The following is an 11129-nucleotide window of genomic DNA, read 5'->3' as shown; positions in this document are numbered from 1 at the left end:
ATGAAACAGACGTGGACTGAGGACCGGTTATTATCTTGATGACATACTCAAGAACACTACCCCAACAAGAAGCACTTACTGCAGTAAAAATCAAGTCAGCGCTTTTGTTTGGGAAGTATTGGTGAACAATTCAGAGCATTAAACACAATTGCATAAGTTGTAAGAGTCCACACCCGAAACAACCCCAAAGAGAAGCACTTATGGACTGCCCAAGCATCAGCGTCTCTATTTGAGGTGATTTCAAGGGGATATTTCCAACAATTTTTTATTACAATTATCGACAATTTGTCCCTTTGAAAGTATTATATTAGTGGTCATGTAGATTGTGTCTGTACGACTGCCCCAACAAGAAGAACTTACTGCTTCTGAACATCAAGTCAATGCTCAGGTTGGGTCAATGAAACAGACGTGGACTGAGGACTGGTTATTATCTTGATGAGGTACTCAAGAACACTACCCCAACAAGAAGCACTTACTGCAGTAAAAATCAAGTCAGCGCTTTTGTTTGGGAAGTATTGGTGAATAATTCAGAGCATTAAACACAAGGGCAAATGTTTTGTAAGAGTCCACACCCGAAACAACCCCAAAGAGAAGCACTTATGGACTGCCCAAGCATCAGCGTCTCTATTTGAGGTGATTTCAAGGTGACGTTTCCAAAAATGTTCAATTACGAGTATCGACATTTTGTCCCTTTGAAAGTTTTACATTAATGGTCATGTAGATTGTGTCTGTACGACTGCCCCAACAAGAAGCACTTACTGTTTCTGAACATCAAGTCAATGCTCAGGTTGGGTCAATGAAACAGACTGACTGAGGACTGGTTATTTTCTTGATGAGGTACTCAAGAACACTACCCCAACAAGAAGCACTTACTGCAGTAAAAATCAAGTCAGCGCTTTTGTTTGGGAAGTATTGGTGAACAATTCAGAGCATTAAACACAAGGGCAAATGTTTTGTGAGAGTCCACACCCGAAACAACCCCAAAGAGAAGCACTTATGGACTGCCCAAGCATCAGCGTCTCTATTTGAGGTGATTTCAAGGGAATATTTCGAACAATTTTTCATTACATTTATCGACAATTTATCCCTTTGAAAGTATTACATTAGTGGTCATGTAGATTGTGTCTGTACGACTGCCCCAACAAGAAGCACTTACTGTTTCTGAACTTCAAGTCAATGCTCAGGTTGGTTCAATGAAACAGACGTGGACTGAGGACCGGTTATTATCTTGATGACATACTCAAGAACACTACCCCAACAAGAAGCACTTACTGCAGTAAAAATAAAGTCAGCGCTTTTGTTTGGGAAGTATTGGTGAACAATTCAGAGCATTAAACACAATTGCATAAGTTGTAAGAGTCCACACCCGAAACAACCCCAAAGAGAAGCACTTATGGACTGCCCAAGCATCAGCGTCTCTATTTGAGGTGATTTCAAGGTGACGTTTCCAAAAATGTTCAATTACGAGTATCGACATTTTGTCCCTTTGAAAGTTTTACATTAATGGTCATGTAGATTGTGTCTGTACGACTGCCCCAACAAGAAGCACTTACTGTTTCTGAACATCAAGTCAATGCTCAGGTTGGGTCAATGAAACAGACGTGGACTGAGGACTGGTTATTTTCTTGATGAGGTCATCAAGAACACTACCCCAACAAAAAGCACTTACTGCAGTAAAAATCAAGTCAGTGCCTTTGTTTGGGAAGTATTGGTGAACAATTCAGAGCATTAAACACAAGGGCAAATGTTTTGTGAGAGTCCACACCCGAAACAACCCCAAAGAGAAGCACTTATGAACTGCCCAAGCATCAGCGTCTCTGTTTGAGGTGATTTCAAGGTGACGTTTCTAACAATTTTCAATTACAAGTATCAACAATTTGTCACTTTGAAGGTATTACATTAGTGGTCATGTAGATTGTGTCTGTACGACTGCCCCAACAAGAAGCACTTACTGTTTCTGAACATCAAGTCAATGCTCAGGTTTGGTCAATGAAACAGACGTGGACTGTGGGTTATATTCTTGATAAGGTACTCAAGAACACTACCCCAACAAAAAGCACTTACTGCAGTAAAATTCTAGTCAGCGCCTTTGTTTGGGAAGTATTGGTCATGTAGAGCATTAAACACAAGGGCATATAACTTATGTGAGTCCACAACAAAAACTACCCCGAAGAGAAACACTTATGAATTACCAAAGTATCAGTGTCTATTTAAGGGGATTTTAATGTGATGTTCAAAACAAAGTTAATAGGAATTTATTAATTCAACAAGGTTACCCCAACAAATAGTACTTACTCTGTACAAAGACAAGTCAGTGCTGATGTTTAGGTAGTCTGACTGGCAAACCATCACATTTTGCTTGTCTGAAATCAAGACGGATCAAAAATAATTTCAGGTATCAATAAACTGTCTCTAAAGTTTTTCAGCAGTCAGTTGAAAAACATCAGTGTTCATGCAGAATATGTATGTCCAAATACCCCAACAAGAAGCACTTACCGTTGCTGAACATCAAGTCAATGCTCAGGTTGAGTCAATGAAACAGACGAGGACTGGGAGTCGTCCATTTATTTCCCATAAGCGCATGGATGAGTCCTCCCTCTTACTTCTGTCTTGTGAGACGGCGAAGTGCTACCGAGTGGAACAAATGTCCTTTTAAATATGTTTTTTCCATTTAAACTTGACTCCACCTTCTTTGTCAAGTAGTTTCAATTGGTTTGGAATGGTCTAAAATTTTCTACATCCCCCTTCTCCATTTTTGGACAACAACCATCAATTCTATAGGTAATTCCCGGGTGTTAACGACCGATGAAAATGTGGTTGTTTTCCTATGAATAGACACATTTCCACCGAGCTGCTCTGGCCAGATTTGCATTAGCAGTATAATTTTGAAAGTATTACATTAGTGGTCATGTAGAATATGTCTGTACGACTACCCCAACAAGAAGCACTTACTGTTTCTGAACAACAAGTCAATGCACAGGTTGGGTCAATGAAACAGACGTGGACTGAGGACCGGTTATTATCTTGATGACATACTCAAGAACACTACCCCAACAAGAAGCACTTACTGCAGTAAAAATCAAGTCAGCGCTTTTGTTTGGGAAGTATTGGTGAACAATTCAGAGCATTAAACACAATTGCATAAGTTGTAAGAGTCCACACCCGAAACAACCCCAAAGAGAAGCACTTATGGACTGCCCAAGCATCAGCGTCTCTATTTGAGGTGATTTCAAGGGGATATTTCCAACAATTTTTTATTACAATTATCGACAATTTGTCCCTTTGAAAGTATTATATTAGTGGTCATGTAGATTGTGTCTGTACGACTGCCCCAACAAGAAGAACTTACTGCTTCTGAACATCAAGTCAATGCTCAGGTTGGGTCAATGAAACAGACGTGGACTGAGGACTGGTTATTATCTTGATGAGGTACTCAAGAACACTACCCCAACAAGAAGCACTTACTGCAGTAAAAATCAAGTCAGCGCTTTTGTTTGGGAAGTATTGGTGAACAATTCAGAGCATTAAACACAAGGGCAAATGTTTTGTAAGAGTCCACACCCGAAACAACCCCAAAGAGAAGCACTTATGGACTGCCCAAGCATCAGCGTCTCTATTTGAGGTGATTTCAAGGTGACGTTTCCAAAAATGTTCAATTACGAGTATCGACATTTTGTCCCTTTGAAAGTTTTACATTAGTGGTCATGTAGATTGTGTCTGTACGACTGCCCCAACAAGAAGCACTTACTGTTTCTGAACATCAAGTCAATGCTCAGGTTTGGTCAATGAAACAGATGTGGACTGTGGGTTATTTTCTTGATAAGGTACTCAAGAACACTACCCCAACAAGAATCACTTACTGCAGTAAAAATCAAGTCAGCGCTTTTGTTTGGGAAGTATTGGTGAACAATTCAGAGCATTAAACACAAGGGCAAATGTTTTGTAAGAGTCCACACCCGAAACAACCCCAAAGAGAAGCACTTATGGACTGCCCAAACATCAGCGTCTCTATTTGAGGTGATTTCAAGGGGATATTTCCAACAATTTTCAAGTATCGACAATTTGTCACTTTGAAAGTATTACATTAGTGGTCATGTAGATTGTGTCTGTACGACTGCCCCAACAAGAAGCACTTACTGTTTCTGAACATCAAGTCAATGCTCAGGTTGGGTCAATGAAACAGACGTGGACTGAGGACTGGTTATTATCTTGATGAGGTACTCAAGAACACTACCCCAACAAGAAGCACTTACTGCAGTAAAAATCAAGTCAGCGCTTTTGTTTGGGAAGTATTGGTGAACAATTCAGAGCATTAAACACAAGGGCAAATGTTTTGGGAGAGTCCACACCCGAAACAACCCCAAAGAGAAGCACTTATGGACTGCCCAAGCATCAGCGTCTCTATTTGAGGTGATTTCAAGGGAATATTTCGAACAATTTTTCATTACATTTATCGACAATTTATCCCTTTGAAAGTATTACATTAGTGGTCATGTAGATTGTGTCTGTACGACTGCCCCAACAAGAAGCACTTACTGTTTCTGAACATCAAGTCAATGCTCAGGTTGGGTCAATGAAACAGACGTGGACTGAGGATGGGTTATTTTCTTGATGAGGTACTCAAGAACACTCCCCCAACAAGAAGCACTTACTGCAGTAAAAATCAAGGCAGCGCTTTTTTTGGGGAAGTATTGGTGAACAATTCAGAGCATTAAACACAATTGCATAAGTTGTAAGAGTCCACACCCGAAACAACCCCAAAGAGAAGCACTTATGGACTGCCCAAGCATCAGCGTCTCTATTTGAGGTGATTTCAAGGTGACATTTCCAAAAATGTTCAATTACGAGTATCGACATTTTGTCCCTTTGAAAGTTTTACATTAATGGTCATGTAGATTGTGTCTGTACGACTGCCCCAACAAGAAGCACTTACTGTTTCTGAACATCAAGTCAATGCTCAGGTTGGGTCAATGAAACAGACGTGGACTGAGGACTGGTTATTTTCTTGATGAGGTCATCAAGAACACTACCCCAACAAAAAGCACTTACTGCAGTAAAAATCAAGTCAGCGCCTTTGTTTGGGAAGTATTGGTGAACAATTCAGAGCATTAAACACAAGGGTAAATGTTTTGTGAGAGTCCACACCCGAAACAACCCCAAAGAGAAGCACTTATGAACTGCCCAAGCATCAGCGTCTCTGTTTGAGGTGATTTCAAGGTGACGTTTCTAACAATTTTCAATTACAAGTATCAACAATTTGTCACTTTGAAGGTATTACATTAGTGGTCATGTAGATTGTGTCTGTACGACTGCCCCAACAAGAAGCACTTACTGTTTCTGAACATCAAGTCAATGCTCAGGTTTGGTCAATGAAACAGACGTGGACTGTGGGTTATATTCTTGATAAGGTACTCAAGAACACTACCCCAACAAAAAGCACTTACTGCAGTAAAATTCTAGTCAGCGCCTTTGTTTGGGAAGTATTGGTCATGTAGAGCATTAAACACAAGGGCATATAACTTATGTGAGTCCACAACAAAAACTACCCCGAAGAGAAACACTTATGAATTACCAAAGTATCAGTGTCTATTTAAGGGGATTTTAATGTGATGTTCAAAACAAAGTTAATAGGAATTTATTAATTCAACAAGGTTACCCCAACAAATAGTACTTACTCTATACAAAGACAAGTCAGTGCTGATGTTTAGGTAGTCTGACTGGCAAACCATCACATTTTGCTTGTCTGAAATCAAGACGGATCAAAAATAATTTCAGGTATCAATAAACTGTCTCTAAAGTTTTTCAGCAGTCAGTTGAAAAACATCAGTGTTCATGCAGAATATGTATGTCCAAATACCCCAACAAGAAGCACTTACCGTTGCTGAACATCAAGTCAATGCTCAGGTTGAGTCAATGAAACAGACGAGGACTGGGAGTCGTCCATTTATTTCCCATAAGCGCATGGATGAGTCCTCCCTCTTACTTCTGTCTTGTGAGACGGCGAAGTGCTACCGAGTGGAACAAATGTCCTTTTAAATATGTTTTTTCCATTTAAACTTGACTCCACCTTCTTTGTCAAGTAGTTTCAATTGGTTTGGAATGGTCTAAAATTTTCTACATCCCCCTTCTCCATTTTTGGACAACAACCATCAATTCTATAGGTAATTCCCGGGTGTTAACGACCGATGAAAATGTGGTTGTTTTCCTATGAATAGACACATTTCCACCGAGCTGCTCTGGCCAGATTTGCATTAGCAGTATAATTTTGAAAGTATTACATTAGTGGTCATGTAGAATATGTCTGTACGACTACCCCAACAAGAAGCACTTACTGTTTCTGAACAACAAGTCAATGCACAGGTTGGGTCAATGAAACAGACGTGGACTGAGGACCGGTTATTATCTTGATGACATACTCAAGAACACTACCCCAACAAGAAGCACTTACTGCAGTAAAAATCAAGTCAGCGCTTTTGTTTGGGAAGTATTGGTGAACAATTCAGAGCATTAAACACAAGGGCAAATGTTTTGTGAGAGTCCACACCCGAAACAACCCCAAAGAGAAGCACTTATGGACTGCCCAAGCATCAGCGTCTCTATTTGAGGTGATTTCAAGGGAATATTTCGAACAATTTTTCATTACATTTATCGACAATTTATCCCTTTGAAAGTATTACATTAGTGGTCATGTAGATTGTGTCTGTACGACTGCCCCAACAAGAAGCACTTACTGTTTCTGAACTTCAAGTCAATGCTCAGGTTGGTTCAATGAAACAGACGTGGACTGAGGACCGGTTATTATCTTGATGACATACTCAAGAACACTACCCCAACAAGAAGCACTTACTGCAGTAAAAATAAAGTCAGCGCTTTTGTTTGGGAAGTATTGGTGAACAATTCAGAGCATTAAACACAATTGCATAAGTTGTAAGAGTCCACACCCGAAACAACCCCAAAGAGAAGCACTTATGGACTGCCCAAGCATCAGCGTCTCTATTTGAGGTGATTTCAAGGTGACGTTTCCAAAAATGTTCAATTACGAGTATCGACATTTTGTCCCTTTGAAAGTTTTACATTAATGGTCATGTAGATTGTGTCTGTACGACTGCCCCAACAAGAAGCACTTACTGTTTCTGAACATCAAGTCAATGCTCAGGTTGGGTCAATGAAACAGACGTGGACTGAGGACTGGTTATTTTCTTGATGAGGTCATCAAGAACACTACCCCAACAAAAAGCACTTACTGCAGTAAAAATCAAGTCAGCGCCTTTGTTTGGGAAGTATTGGTGAACAATTCAGAGCATTAAACACAAGGGCAAATGTTTTGTGAGAGTCCACACCTGAAACAACCCCAAAGAGAAGCACTTATGAACTGCCCAAGCATCAGCGTCTCTGTTTGAGGTGATTTCAAGGTGACGTTTCTAACAATTTTCAATTACAAGTATCAACAATTTGTCACTTTGAAGGTATTACATTAGTGGTCATGTAGATTGTGTCTGTACGACTGCCCCAACAAGAAGCACTTACTGTTTCTGAACATCAAGTCAATGCTCAGGTTTGGTCAATGAAACAGACGTGGACTGTGGGTTATATTCTTGATAAGGTACTCAAGAACACTACCCCAACAAAAAGCACTTACTGCAGTAAAATTCTAGTCAGCGCCTTTGTTTGGGAAGTATTGGTCATGTAGAGCATTAAACACAAGGGCATATAACTTATGTGAGTCCACAACAAAAACTACCCCGAAGAGAAACACTTATGAATTACCAAAGTATCAGTGTCTATTTAAGGGGATTTTAATGTGATGTTCAAAACAAAGTTAATAGGAATTTATTAATTCAACAAGGTTACCCCAACAAATAGTACTTACTCTGTACAAAGACAAGTCAGTGCTGATGTTTAGGTAGTCTGACTGGCAAACCATCACATTTTGCTTGTCTGAAATCAAGACGGATCAAAAATAATTTCAGGTATCAATAAACTGTCTCTAAAGTTTTTCAGCAGTCAGTTGAAAAACATCAGTGTTCATGCAGAATATGTATGTCCAAATACCCCAACAAGAAGCACTTACCGTTGCTGAACATCAAGTCAATGCTCAGGTTGAGTCAATGAAACAGACGAGGACTGGGAGTCGTCCATTTATTTCCCATAAGCGCATGGATGAGTCCTCCCTCTTACTTCTGTCTTGTGAGACGGCGAAGTGCTACCGAGTGGAACAAATGTCCTTTTAAATATGTTTTTTCCATTTAAACTTGACTCCACCTTCTTTGTCAAGTAGTTTCAATTGGTTTGGAATGGTCTAAAATTTTCTACATCCCCCTTCTCCATTTTTGGACAACAACCATCAATTCTATAGGTAATTCCCGGGTGTTAACGACCGATGAAAATGTGGTTGTTTTCCTATGAATAGACACATTTCCACCGAGCTGCTCTGGCCAGATTTGCATTAGCAGTATAATTTTGAAAGTATTACATTAGTGGTCATGTAGAATATGTCTGTACGACTACCCCAACAAGAAGCACTTACTGTTTCTGAACAACAAGTCAATGCACAGGTTGGGTCAATGAAACAGACGTGGACTGAGGACCGGTTATTATCTTGATGACATACTCAAGAACACTACCCCAACAAGAAGCACTTACTGCAGTAAAAATCAAGTCAGCGCTTTTGTTTGGGAAGTATTGGTGAACAATTCAGAGCATTAAACACAAGGGCAAATGTTTTGTGAGAGTCCACACCCGAAACAACCCCAAAGAGAAGCACTTATGGACTGCCCAAGCATCAGCGTCTCTATTTGAGGTGATTTCAAGGGAATATTTCGAACAATTTTTCATTACATTTATCGACAATTTATCCCTTTGAAAGTATTACATTAGTGGTCATGTAGATTGTGTCTGTACGACTGCCCCAACAAGAAGCACTTACTGTTTCTGAACTTCAAGTCAATGCTCAGGTTGGTTCAATGAAACAGACGTGGACTGAGGACCGGTTATTATCTTGATGACATACTCAAGAACACTACCCCAACAAGAAGCACTTACTGCAGTAAAAATAAAGTCAGCGCTTTTGTTTGGGAAGTATTGGTGAACAATTCAGAGCATTAAACACAATTGCATAAGTTGTAAGAGTCCACACCCGAAACAACCCCAAAGAGAAGCACTTATGGACTGCCCAAGCATCAGCGTCTCTATTTGAGGTGATTTCAAGGTGACGTTTCCAAAAATGTTCAATTACGAGTATCGACATTTTGTCCCTTTGAAAGTTTTACATTAATGGTCATGTAGATTGTGTCTGTACGACTGCCCCAACAAGAAGCACTTACTGTTTCTGAACATCAAGTCAATGCTCAGGTTGGGTCAATGAAACAGACGTGGACTGAGGACTGGTTATTTTCTTGATGAGGTCATCAAGAACACTACCCCAACAAAAAGCACTTACTGCAGTAAAAATCAAGTCAGCGCCTTTGTTTGGGAAGTATTGGTGAACAATTCAGAGCATTAAACACAAGGGCAAATGTTTTGTGAGAGTCCACACCTGAAACAACCCCAAAGAGAAGCACTTATGAACTGCCCAAGCATCAGCGTCTCTGTTTGAGGTGATTTCAAGGTGACGTTTCTAACAATTTTCAATTACAAGTATCAACAATTTGTCACTTTGAAGGTATTACATTAGTGGTCATGTAGATTGTGTCTGTACGACTGCCCCAACAAGAAGCACTTACTGTTTCTGAACATCAAGTCAATGCTCAGGTTTGGTCAATGAAACAGACGTGGACTGTGGGTTATATTCTTGATAAGGTACTCAAGAACACTACCCCAACAAAAAGCACTTACTGCAGTAAAATTCTAGTCAGCGCCTTTGTTTGGGAAGTATTGGTCATGTAGAGCATTAAACACAAGGGCATATAACTTATGTGAGTCCACAACAAAAACTACCCCGAAGAGAAACACTTATGAATTACCAAAGTATCAGTGTCTATTTAAGGGGATTTTAATGTGATGTTCAAAACAAAGTTAATAGGAATTTATTAATTCAACAAGGTTACCCCAACAAATAGTACTTACTCTGTACAAAGACAAGTCAGTGCTGATGTTTAGGTAGTCTGACTGGCAAACCATCACATTTTGCTTGTCTGAAATCAAGACGGATCAAAAATAATTTCAGGTATCAATAAACTGTCTCTAAAGTTTTTCAGCAGTCAGTTGAAAAACATCAGTGTTCATGCAGAATATGTATGTCCAAATACCCCAACAAGAAGCACTTACCGTTGCTGAACATCAAGTCAATGCTCAGGTTGAGTCAATGAAACAGACGAGGACTGGGAGTCGTCCATTTATTTCCCATAAGCGCATGGATGAGTCCTCCCTCTTACTTCTGTCTTGTGAGACGGCGAAGTGCTACCGAGTGGAACAAATGTCCTTTTAAATATGTTTTTTCCATTTAAACTTGACTCCACCTTCTTTGTCAAGTAGTTTCAATTGGTTTGGAATGGTCTAAAATTTTCTACATCCCCCTTCTCCATTTTTGGACAACAACCATCAATTCTATAGGTAATTCCCGGGTGTTAACGACCGATGAAAATGTGGTTGTTTTCCTATGAATAGACACATTTCCACCGAGCTGCTCTGGCCAGATTTGCATTAGCAGTATAATTTTGAAAGTATTACATTAGTGGTCATGTAGAATATGTCTGTACGACTACCCCAACAAGAAGCACTTACTGTTTCTGAACAACAAGTCAATGCACAGGTTGGGTCAATGAAACAGACGTGGACTGAGGACCGGTTATTATCTTGATGACATACTCAAGAACACTACCCCAACAAGAAGCACTTACTGCAGTAAAAATCAAGTCAGCGCTTTTGTTTGGGAAGTATTGGTGAACAATTCAGAGCATTAAACACAATTGCATAAGTTGTAAGAGTCCACACCCGAAACAACCCCAAAGAGAAGCACTTATGGACTGCCCAAGCATCAGCGTCTCTATTTGAGGTGATTTCAAGGGGATGTTTCCAACAATTTTTTATTACAATTATCGACAATTTGTCCCTTTGAAAGTATTATATTAGTGGTCATGTAGATTGTGTCTGTACGACTGCCCCAACAAGAAGCACTTACTGTTTCTGAA

The sequence above is a fragment of the Entelurus aequoreus genome, linkage group LG08, assembly GCF_033978785.1.
Source record: "Entelurus aequoreus isolate RoL-2023_Sb linkage group LG08, RoL_Eaeq_v1.1, whole genome shotgun sequence".
NCBI classification, from domain to species: Eukaryota; Metazoa; Chordata; class Actinopteri; order Syngnathiformes; family Syngnathidae; genus Entelurus; species Entelurus aequoreus.
The sequence above is the reverse complement of the archived record's forward strand: the minus strand, read 5'-3'. Positions refer to the sequence as shown.